Below are 11613 nucleotides of genomic sequence, written 5' to 3' on the forward strand. Positions count from 1 at the left end.
AACGCTTCTTAATCCTTTGACCTTTCCAAGCTTCCTTCCATGCTTCTATGCTCTGGAACTTCACCAAAATCCTGAAAAATACAGAAAGTGTCAAATTAATGCAAATGCTAAAAATTTCTCCATTTAACACAATTATTCCAACAACTCTCTAAACATAAGCCTAATAGATAATTATACTTTAATCAACTAAATTAGGCATAAAGATACCTTAGAAACACTAAATGTGATGGAAGTAAAATTAATAAATTATGCACTTATCATTCCAACTTACATCTCATGCAATTTTCTAGAATCCCAAATATCATATAACATGTATTAAAGTGCCTAATGGCAAATTAGGGTGGCTCTGATACTAATTGAAAGAAAAATTCACCTAAGATTGCTAAGTTAACAATTTTTAAATTATCTTAACGCTAGGGTATCATATAATTTATAAACAATTTATACTATTGCATAAACAGATAGAAACACATAATTTTGGTCATAACAAATTATGCTTCAATCGCTAACATGCCTAATTGCCATTAGGAAATAAAAGTCCTAAATTTAACAAGTTAACGTTTAGGAAAATTTACCTCTTAGGCGCAGAATCAAATTCAATACCAAATTCAGGGAGTGGAGATCACCAATTGTTGGTTCTCTAACTTGTCCACACAAGCAAAGTGATCAAAGCTCCTTGAAAGGGCCAAAAACTCCTTCTTGTTCTTATTATGATTCGACCAAGTATGGAAGAAAAGGAGCTTTAGGTTTTTCTTGATTTTAAGCTTATGGAAGTGAAAAGAAACTCTTTCTCAACTTTTATTTCAAGAGATATAACACTTAATCTCTCTTGAATTAAACAAGAAAGGAAGAACAAGATTTAGTTATGGAGAGAGAGAGATTGGACAACAACTTTTTTGAAGAAGAGAGAAAATTAATTATTTTCTCTTTTTTTATCTCATAATTATCTAATTTCCTAATTATTATCTAATTTACAAGTGTCCACATTTGATTTCTCAACTAAATGCATTTTCTAATCTCCATTAGACCACTTGTCAAATTGATATAATTAAGAAATTAAAATTTTGATTTAATTAGTTTTCAAAATACTAATTAATCCTACACTTTCTCTCTCCTTTGACCAAGTCAAACTAAGTCAAACTAAGTCAAATTAACCAAAATTAATTTCCCAAATTAATCAAATTTAATTTCCTAACTTATGCTTAATTAATGAAGTTTATATTTAAACACTTTAAATATTAACTTGAATACTTTCATAGATAACTTTAGTTTCAAGTCATGCTAGGGACTTTACAATCTAATTGCAAACTAAATATATTAATTTAATTAATTAATCAAATTAATTTTTACTTTGATCATATTGTTCTTTTGTGTATGACTTACTAGGTTTATTACTAATTGACAATGAGAATAATATTAACTCTTTAATATTATTGGAACTATTTTATACTTAAAATGAAATTTTCTTTTCATTTTTAGTTCTCATAAATCATAGTTGGCATCTGGCATAATGTACCATGATTACTAAATTAGTTATGAATTATTCCTTTATTAATTAACCTTGATAATATATGCTATGTACTAAAATCTCTCCGTTACAAAATCTCAATTCTAGCTAGAGTCATGGTTCATGTCAAACTCTTATTGCTTTGAATCATATATCCTCATTTTAATTCTAATTTTTTTTTTATTAATAAGACTTTCCAGTCAAAAACACTTTGCTAACTAAGTTTATCTGTCCTGACCAGGAATTTGACTTATAAAAAATAATTTAAATGGACATAGGATTTTATTCTTATTTATTTAGGGTAACAGATCCCATCTTAACTAATACCTATATCTATATTTAACTAGTTGGAGTTAACACAAGCCCATACACTCATACATAGTATAAGTATGAAAGCAATATCAAGCTCAAACCACCTATATATAAGATAACTGTTTTATCTCAGGTCAAGGGATTATATGCACTATTATGATCTATATGACAATCTATTGACAGGAGTAAACTCCATGTACATGTCATATTTGTGTCACTGGTTCAGCCTACTTATCACATAAGTACCCACCATGTTTATCATATGGCATGAAACTCGCTATTCCATCTCATTAGTATCTTATACTAATCCATGGAAACAAACAAAGGTGACAATCTATCCTGATAAATCATACCCAATGAGGTATCTTAGATTGTGAACCATAAATTTATAACACTTATACTAGAATATTCCGTCACTCATATTCTTAACACCTTAAGAATGGAATATCTAACAAGTTGTTAAAGGATATATTAAAGTAAATTTAATCCATTTAAATTTAAAAGAAAAAGATATATTCCATTAAAAGAGAAATAAATATTTACAAGGCACAATTTCATGATATGCTCTAGGGCATACTACTAACATCCATGACTCTTGGAAGAAACACTGAATATGTCTCGGTTATTACCTGGGTGGTGACTCCTGTCTATCTATGCCTTTGTGGAATAAATCCTTAATACTGTGGTAGTGTTATGGGAAGAAGACACTTACCAATGGTTAAATTCTATTAGAATTGTATGAAGTGCATGTCTCGGAAATATTGTCTAAGGAGGTGATACTTAAGTGAGACCATTGTGACTCTACCTTCTTTTTGGGATATTATCTAGTATATTTTATATAATTCTAGTAGATGATATTTCACATCACGCCTTACTACGACACCCTTCCCCCCCCCCCCCCCCCAACAGTTTGGTGACTCCACAGGGAATATGCATATTTTACACCAAACTAGGGCGGGGGGGGGGGGGTGGGGGGGTGGGAAGGGGTTATAGTAAGGCATCATGCGAAATATCATTCACTAGAATTATATAAAATAGACTAGGTAATGCCCAGGAAAGATGATGGAGTCATAATCATCTCACTTAAGTAATACCTCATTAGACAACATTTCCTAGACAAGTACTTCATATAATCCTAATAGAATCAACCACTGGTAAGTATCATCTTCCCATAACACTACTATGGTACTAAAGATTTATGCCACGAAGGCATAGATAGGCATGAGTCGTCACCCGGGTAATAGCTGGGACATATTCAGTATTTCTTCTGAGGGCCCTGGATGACAACTTACTCCTTGCAAAGTTTTCACAACTATCATTACCATTGTCCAATGTCTTGGTTCAGGATAGTGGGTACATAAGAGGAAGATGTTAGACACCCCTTACGTTTGGTCTAATCTCGTAAATTCGCGTGTCAGTCCTGTTTATTATTTCTGGTCTAATGTTTCTAGAAGTCTTGTTTATTATTTCTCTATTAAACTTTATCCTAAAAATGTAATTCTAATCCTAAACATACAAGTAATTCACAAAAGAGTTGTTGTTTATAAATAGTTTTCATACACAAGTAATCCCTATCTACGGGGTTACCAATTATTTAAATGATATTTACTAGATGTCTAAAATTAATTTATTATTGAGAATTTAATTTACAAAAAAATTCAATTTCAAACAATCCTAAGTTTTTATTTAACCTAATTAATTGATTTTTGACCAAGTTACCTAAAGATAATTAAACTAAATTAATTATGTATATGTATAATTTATTCTAATATGACATAAAGCCCAAACAATCACAACCTAATAAGGATTTCTAACATGCTAATTTATTTTACAATTACCAAGTATTTAATTAAATTTATTTTCTATGCTAAGGTTAGTTTAATTTATAAATAAGATTAATTTTGATTTACCAAGTATTTATTTAAATTACTTATATGCAAATGTCAGTTAAATTAAAAACAAAGCTAATATTAATTTACCAAATAAAAATGCTATTATTACTATAATTTCATGCCAATGGTTATTCTAGGAATTTAGGGCTACTTACTTGTTAGTAAGTGCAGTTGCCATTGAGGCAAGCTACCCTTAAACAAAGACCTCTCTTCTAGTATAGTAATGATATCCCTGGGTTACTCCCATTTAGCTCCGCGTAAGCTCTACACAAATTCCCTCTTTAGTACTTACCTTAGGGCTACTTACCAATTTTATTTGTAATAAAAATAAACTAAAGAAAATAAAGGAAGTAAAGAAAATAAGAAAATACTAATAACAATTTGCATTGGATTCTAACTCGAGTCTTCTAAGGGGTTAAAATTCCTAATTAGTTACAACTATCTAAGGGTTCAGGTCTTTTAACATAATCCAAACACTTTATAACACTTCTTGAATTAAAAGAACATAGAAAAATAGATCAAATATCAATTGGAACTCAAGAATATTGATAAACCGATTTTATATAGATATTTTAGGGTAGTTTTGCATCCATTTTGCCTTTTTTAGTTTAGTAATTTTATGCTTTTAATGCTTATTTTAGTTAATTTGTTAATTTGAGTTTCATTATATTTGATTTTTGGATTTTAATGTTTTTGATAGGTTTAATAAAGTTTAAAGGCAAAAAGGTCCATATAGAAGAAATTCAAAGTGATTTGGAAGCTTAAAATAGTGTGAAAAATGAATAAAATTCGCTTAAAGAAGAAGACTAGTCGATATTTTCAAGGGCTTCAACATGCCTCGTGTTGAGGGTAGTGTGAAGATAAGAGTCAGCCAACAAGAATCCATATGAGGCATGTAAATTCAACACTGGGTCATGTAAATAGAGATTTTGGAACAAAACACGCCGAAAGTTTTAGGGACTTCCACATGCCCAGTGTAGTTGGTCGTGCAGAATCTAAAGGCTCCTCCTCCGAATCAACATGAGGCATGTTGAAAATAACTTGAATCAACATGAGGCATGTAGGATGGCACTGGGAGATTTGCTGATATGGAAAAATTTTCTCTTTTCACACCTTTTACACCTTTTGTCTTTATCCCTTTAGAGATAATTTTTAAGGCAAAGCTTAAGGGGATATATAAGCATCACATTCTCATTTTTACCATAAGGAGAAAGAGAGAGAAAAATCAAAAGAGAAAGGAAAGAAGGAACCACACCATTTTTGGAGGAAGAACACCTGCAGGGTAACGTTTCCAGCTTCCATTTTCAGAGATTTAGATTATCTTCTTTTGGGTTTTTTTTTTTTTAGTCTTATTTTGTTGTTTTCTTGCTCTATTTCATACTTACCACTTGTAAATGCAAGCATGAGTGAGTAGATACCTAGGATTTCAGAGTTGGGTATAATGATTTAAGTTTTATTTAAGGATTTGGACTGGTTTTAATCAGGTTTTAGTATATATAAACTTTGATTCTTATCTTGTGTGCTTATTTACATACCCATTGTTGGTACCCTTTGGGTTTTGTTCTTAATCTTAGATTGAAGGACCGAGAGGTAAAAATCTATGATAGATAATCAAGATAATGAACTTAATCACCTAGTGTTAGAAATAAACTAGTGGGTTAAGAGGAATTTCAAGTTGATTAAAATGCTTAAATGGTTTTGGGTAATTAAACATTGCATGAGAATGGGGTTTAGTTTTATTTAAAACACTCTTTAGTTTGCTTGAAAGAGAAATTAAAGGAAATTAGAATTAACTTCCTTCAAACTTGTATTTCCCTTAATCTTGGTTTGCCTATCCAAATCCTGATGAAATTTACTTCATGAACCTCAACTCTGGAATCAATTTTTACCATTAATTAATTATATCTTCTGTCACTTGCTGAAATTTTAGTAAATTAGTATAATGCTTAGAATTTTAATTGCTTAATTCATTAGAATTTCCTTACTTTCCCAATTTATTTTGCTGCATCTCTTACTTTACCTTTGGTACAAATTATTGATAGCCTAAATAATCATGACTTTTATAGTTTGGTACTCAAACAAAAAATCTTTGTAGGACGATATATTTTCTTTACTACTTGAATAACCCGTATATTTATGGAGTATGCAATCAGGTTTTTGGCGTCGTTGCCGGAGATTTGTTTTTGTTTGATATTAGACGGTTGATTGTTTGGTTAATTTGGGCACTTTATTTTTTTTTTATTTTAATTTCTCTTCTTTATAATTTTACTTTGAGATTTTCTTGTTTTGGTTTTTCAAGTACATATCTTTTATATGAGAAGAACAAAAAGTGTAGAGATTGATTTAATTTTTGACCCTAAGATTGAAAAGACAGCTAATGCTTTAAGAGTAGAATCTTAAAGAAGAAAAGCTGAACTCATAATTCAAGGACAGCAAGAGCAACATCAAGAGCAACAAGTGATAAAAGCTATAGCAAACAACAACAACAGATCAATTAAGGATCATGCTTTTCCTAGTTTTGAAGATTTTAGACCGAGTATTACAAGGCCTAGAGTGGAAGCAAACAACTTTGAGTTAAAGCCCTCACTTTGTCAGATGATTCAACAATCACAGTTTGGGGGAGGTCCTACTGAGAGTTGAAGGAGCGGAAGCATGAAAAACATAAGTTTAAATCATTGAATTCAAAATTTTTCTTCTAGGGTCTCATACATCATGCAAGATTCATTATTTATCGATTTGATTTCAATGTTAAACAGCATATTAAAACACTTTTAATATGTTTTTGGATCTACATTTGCTATTTAAGATTTTAGAATTAACAGATTAATTCATTAGAACCCTAGATTAAATCAAGAACAAGTGCACTAACTTTTTGATGCACTGTAGTTGTGTTTGGTACCTTTGGGATGCACCTAGGACACCAAATGTTGTCTCTCTAGCTTGTCCACACCAAAATCACCAATGGCGGCCCCTTGAACAACTTCTCAATCCTTTCCAATCAATTAGAAATTAAGGTTTTGCCTTTAGAGATGTTATAGATGTATACAGGACACTAGAAACGATTTCTAGCAATTTTAATTCAAGAGAATGTTGGCAATTCTCTTTGAATTGATGAGAGATGAAGAAGAAGAGAGGGGAGAGGTTCTTTAAGTGGCGGCACAAAAGAAAGAATGGCAGATTATTATTTTGCTCTTTCATCCTTTCCCTTATATAGTTAGGTCACCACTTAAAACCCTTGCCACATGTCACATTCTGATTGGCTCTTAGTTTAATTGACCCAATCACATTGTGCCAAGTGTCAAACTTAGATTTAATCTTGACTTTGATCATCTTACATGATTAAAAGACAAAATGACAAGCTTATGTGTAGTGCCATGTGTCACCATCTCATGGTGCCACATGTCACCTTGTGAAATGAACAAAATACCCTTGTGTCTTAATTTTGAGTTCTGAAGGATCAAATTCGTTTGTAGTTGGAAATCCATGTTAAAATCAAGATGTTCCAGCTGCTCAATTAGCCGAATCATCTTGTGGACATGATCCCTAATATTCTGTCCCTTAGACATCCTCATGCGAAACAACTGTCTAGATATCTCATACCTAGCATTCCAGTTGTGCTTACCATATAACTCTTGTAGGTGAAGGAGGTTCTCACTCGCACTCTACATGTTCTCATGCTGCTTCTGTAACTCATTATTCATAGAAGGAAGCATATAACACTTGGCTCTCATGTCATGCTCCTTCCACTTGTCCAAAGTTTCATGTTCCTCTTGTGTGGCCTCTGGAGTTAAGGGACCAGGAAAATTTGAGTCTAGAACATATCCTATATGTTCAAGGTTCAGGACAAGTTTCAAATTTCTTAGCCAATCAGAGAGATTAGGTCCTGTCAACCTATTGCGATCAAATGGTAAGCTTATGTGTAGTGCCATGTGTCACCATCTCATGGTGCCACATGTCACCCTGTGAAATGACCAAAATACCCTTGTGTCTTAATTTTGAGTTCTCAACCCAAAATAATTATTTCTCTTCTTCTAATCAATTTATATCAAATATAAATTAATTAATTAATCTTTATTAATTAATTTCTCATAATTAAATTCATATTTAAATACTTTAAATATAAATTTAACTTGTACTATACATCCAATAACATAGATTTGGTTTCAAGCTATGCTAGGGACTTTGCAATCTAATTGCAAACCAAAACTATTTAATTAATCAATTAAATTCTTTAACTAATTAATTAAATCATATATAATTTAATGATTACTTGTGTATGTGTGTGACTTACTAGGCTCATCACTAATTGGCAATGAGACATGATATCAACTCTTAATATCATTAGAACTCTTTCTTACCATAAATGATTTCTCAAAATCATTTTATACAACTCATAGACTATGGTTAACACCTAGCATAGCATGCCATAGCCACCCAATCAGTAATAAGGTTTACCTTAAATGAACCTATAATCATATGTTACCATGCACTAGAATCTCTCTGTTACAAAATCCCAATTCGAGCTGGAGTCATGGTTTATGTCAAACCCCATTTGCTATGAATATTATGTTTTCTTTTAATTCTAGTTCTTGATTAAAAAGATTTTCTCATCAGAAACTCTTTTCTGATTAAATCTATCGGTCCTGGCCAGGAACTTGAAACATCAAGAACAATTAAATGAACATAGGATTTTATCCCTATTTACTTAGGGTAATAGATTCCATCTTGATCAACACCTACCTCCATATATAACTAGTAGGAGCCAACACATGCCCATATACCATTACACAGTATAAGTATGAAAGCAGTATCAAACTCAAACCACCTATATACAAGATAACTGTACTATCTCAGGTCTAAAGTTATATGCACTGATATGATTTATGACAATGCATTGACAAGAGTAAACTTCATGTGCTTGTCATAAATATCACTAGTTCGGCCTATTTATCATGCATAAGTGCCTATCATGTTTGTTATATGGCATGAGACTCACCATTCCATCTTATTTACATCTCATATAAATAACTTGGGAACAAACATGATTACAATCTTTCTGAATAAGTCATGTTCTTATTGTGAAGTATCCTCGATTGTGAACCAATTTATGATACTTTGTGTTAGAAATACTATCACTCATATTCTTAATAACTTAAGAATAGAATTTCTAACAAAATATCACTGGACCTTTTCTATTACACATAAATATATTATGTAAAGGGAAAAGTGAAAATGCCTTTTATTAATAAAATATATATAAGATACATACTAAATGATATGCTCTACGGCATACTACTAACAAGAGTCCACATGTGCACCTTGCACATTTTCTTGAAATTAGTGACATGCTGAAGATAAATTGTAACACCCCTCACCCGTCTACAGTGCAGCCGAGCAAGGCGTGCCACACGGCGTGCCAGAGCACCTGATCTTATTTCATAATAGTTCTTGATATGTTTATTCAAAAATTGTTTAGGCACTAACGTTGTTTATTAAATCTGACTAGTGTAGTAAATATCACATATCCTCCATATTCACAATTTTCAATCTCATTCATATTCAGAATCAACTCATATATCAAAATCTTCAATTCCATTAAGTAATATAATTTGTCAACTAATTACATAAGTTCACAGTCTACATATTATACAAATTAATTACACCACAACTTACTCAATGCAATTTCTTAATTTGAATTACAATATAAGAAATAATTAAAATTTACAAAATACATAGTATGTTTAATGTGAGCCCTATCTACATGCATTGCTGAGGAGGTGACAACCTTGAACTCTTTTGGCACTTCTGCAAATCTAGACTCCAAAATCTCAGTCGAAGTACTTGCGCGAGGAAAATAATTCTATCGCGCTAAGCATTTCTACTTAGTGGTGCAATAGTATAACAAGAAATAATATATACAAATAAAGAAAGAAATAAATCATAATTTGGATACTCAGAATCAATTTATTTTTGGTATGGTATTTCTAGTATCAATTATCTTATATACTAGTTTGATCTTCTTTGGAAGTACTAAGTTATAACCTTTTAGTAATAATACCTAGTATACAAATTATTCTAACTGTATTATATTTTAAGTCTCTCCAGTTCTGCAAATTATAATTTTGTCATGTTTCTATTGCTAATCTCTTTTACTCATTTTGTTCAATACTTAATTTAATTGTACTGAAATTTTGGGATGTCCTCGAAGACATCCGATAAAATTGGAACGATACAGAGAAGATTAGCATGGCCCCTGCGCAAGGATGACACGCACAAATCGAGAAATGGTCCAAAAAGTAAGAAAATGGTTTTAAAATCCCTTATAGGGTACTTAATGAGTTATAGGTAGGTGAAGTTCAGTAGTTCATTAGGTATTCTACGGGATCATGTTATGCCTTACAAAGGGGTAAGGCGTGACATGAAGATCCCTTAGGCAAATCCCACAAGCAGGGGCCATGCTAATCTTCTTTGTATCGTTCCAATTTTATCAGATGTCCCCGAAGACATCCGATAAAATTGGAACGATACAGAGAAGATTAGCATGGCCCCTGCGCAAGGATGACATGCACAAATCGAGAAATGGTCCAAAAAGTAAGAAAATGGTTTTAAAATCCCTTGTAGGGTACTCAATGAGTTATCGGTAGATGAAATTCGATAGTTCATTAGGTATTCTATGGGATCTTGTTATGCCTTACAGAGGGGTAAGGTGTGACATGAAGGTCCCTTAGGCAAATCCCACATCGGCAAAGCACGGAGATGGTATTGGGTTCAAAAAGTAATGATATATAAAATGGGGGAAATAATCACTAGAGGCGCCTTTTGGTGAAATGGCCTGGAGAGTTGAAAGAACTCCAGGGTTAAGCGTGCTCACTTGAGAGAAATCCTAGGATGGGTGACCTCCTGGGAAGTTCTCCATTCCACCTATGGGACAAAATCGTGAGGCTTATGGCCAAAGCGGATAATTCTTCTAGTGGTTGGAGCCCGATCGTTACAATTGGTATCAAAGCCACTCACATGTCCTCTTGGGAGATGGTGGGGCAAACCTTAGTGAGGACGCTGAGTCCCGAAAGGGGGGGAGAAAAGTCCCTTAGGCAAATCCCACATTGGCAAAGCACAGAGATGGTCTTGGGTTCAAAAAGTAATGATGTATAAAATGGGGGAAATAATCACTAGAGGCTCCTTTTGGTGGAATGGCCTAGAGAGTTGGAAGAACTCCAAGGTTAAGCATGCTCACTTAAGATAAATCCTAAGATAGGTGACCTCCTGGGAAGTTCTCCATTCTACCTATGGGATAAAACCGTGAGGCTTATAGCCAAAGCGAACAATTCCTCTAGTGGTTGGAGCCCGACCGTTACAGTTGGTGCTTCAATTGGAGGATCTAGTCATGCAGAAGATGTTGGTGGAGGAAATATGCATTGTATCAATGATTTTCCTTCTTATGGGCAAGAATTTGGAAATGAACAAGTTGATTTTGTTGGGAATTACAATCAAAAGCCAGTTGGTAATTCTTTTTCTGCTAAATATAATCCAACATGGAGAAATCACTCTAACTTTTCTTGGGAAGGTTGACAAGTACAGCAGTAGCAGAATTATCAAAAACCTCCTAATTTCCAGCAGCAACAGTAGAATTTTCAGCAAAACAGAGTACCACCTGGATTTCCACCACAAAGGAATCAAAAAGCACTTGTTTCACAACCACTACTTCAGTCTTCAGACCAAGATTCAATTTTGAAGTTTATGATGGAGAATTTCTTAACTGCTCAACAAAAACAAGGAGAAATGATTCAAAAATTAACTTCAAGGATAAACCAGCTTGCCATTCATAACAGGATGTTGGAAAACCAAATAGCTCAACAAGCAAGCTCTTCTAGTAAAGCACATGGAAAACTTCCAAGTCAACCA

The 11613-nt window shown here is 32.8% G+C and overlaps 2 non-coding genes and 1 pseudogene across 2 annotated transcripts; 2 read left to right on the forward strand and 1 right to left on the reverse strand.

The window, feature by feature from the left end:
• The first annotated feature begins 9909 nt into the window (after positions 1-9909).
• On the forward strand, positions 9910-10010 carry LOC131179584 (U6 spliceosomal RNA). Its single transcript, XR_009148474.1, has one exon. It is a non-coding gene; the product is annotated as a U6 spliceosomal RNA (small nuclear RNA).
• Positions 10011-10157: 147 nt separating this feature from the next.
• On the reverse strand, positions 10158-10216 carry LOC131179629 (U6 spliceosomal RNA; annotated as a pseudogene).
• On the forward strand, positions 10205-10305 carry LOC131179606 (U6 spliceosomal RNA). Its single transcript, XR_009148497.1, has one exon. It is a non-coding gene; the product is annotated as a U6 spliceosomal RNA (small nuclear RNA).
• Positions 10306-11613: the final 1308 nt, after the last annotated feature.

This window comes from Hevea brasiliensis, chromosome 4 (genome assembly GCF_030052815.1).
Source record: "Hevea brasiliensis isolate MT/VB/25A 57/8 chromosome 4, ASM3005281v1, whole genome shotgun sequence".
NCBI lineage: Eukaryota > Viridiplantae > Streptophyta > Magnoliopsida > Malpighiales > Euphorbiaceae > Hevea > Hevea brasiliensis.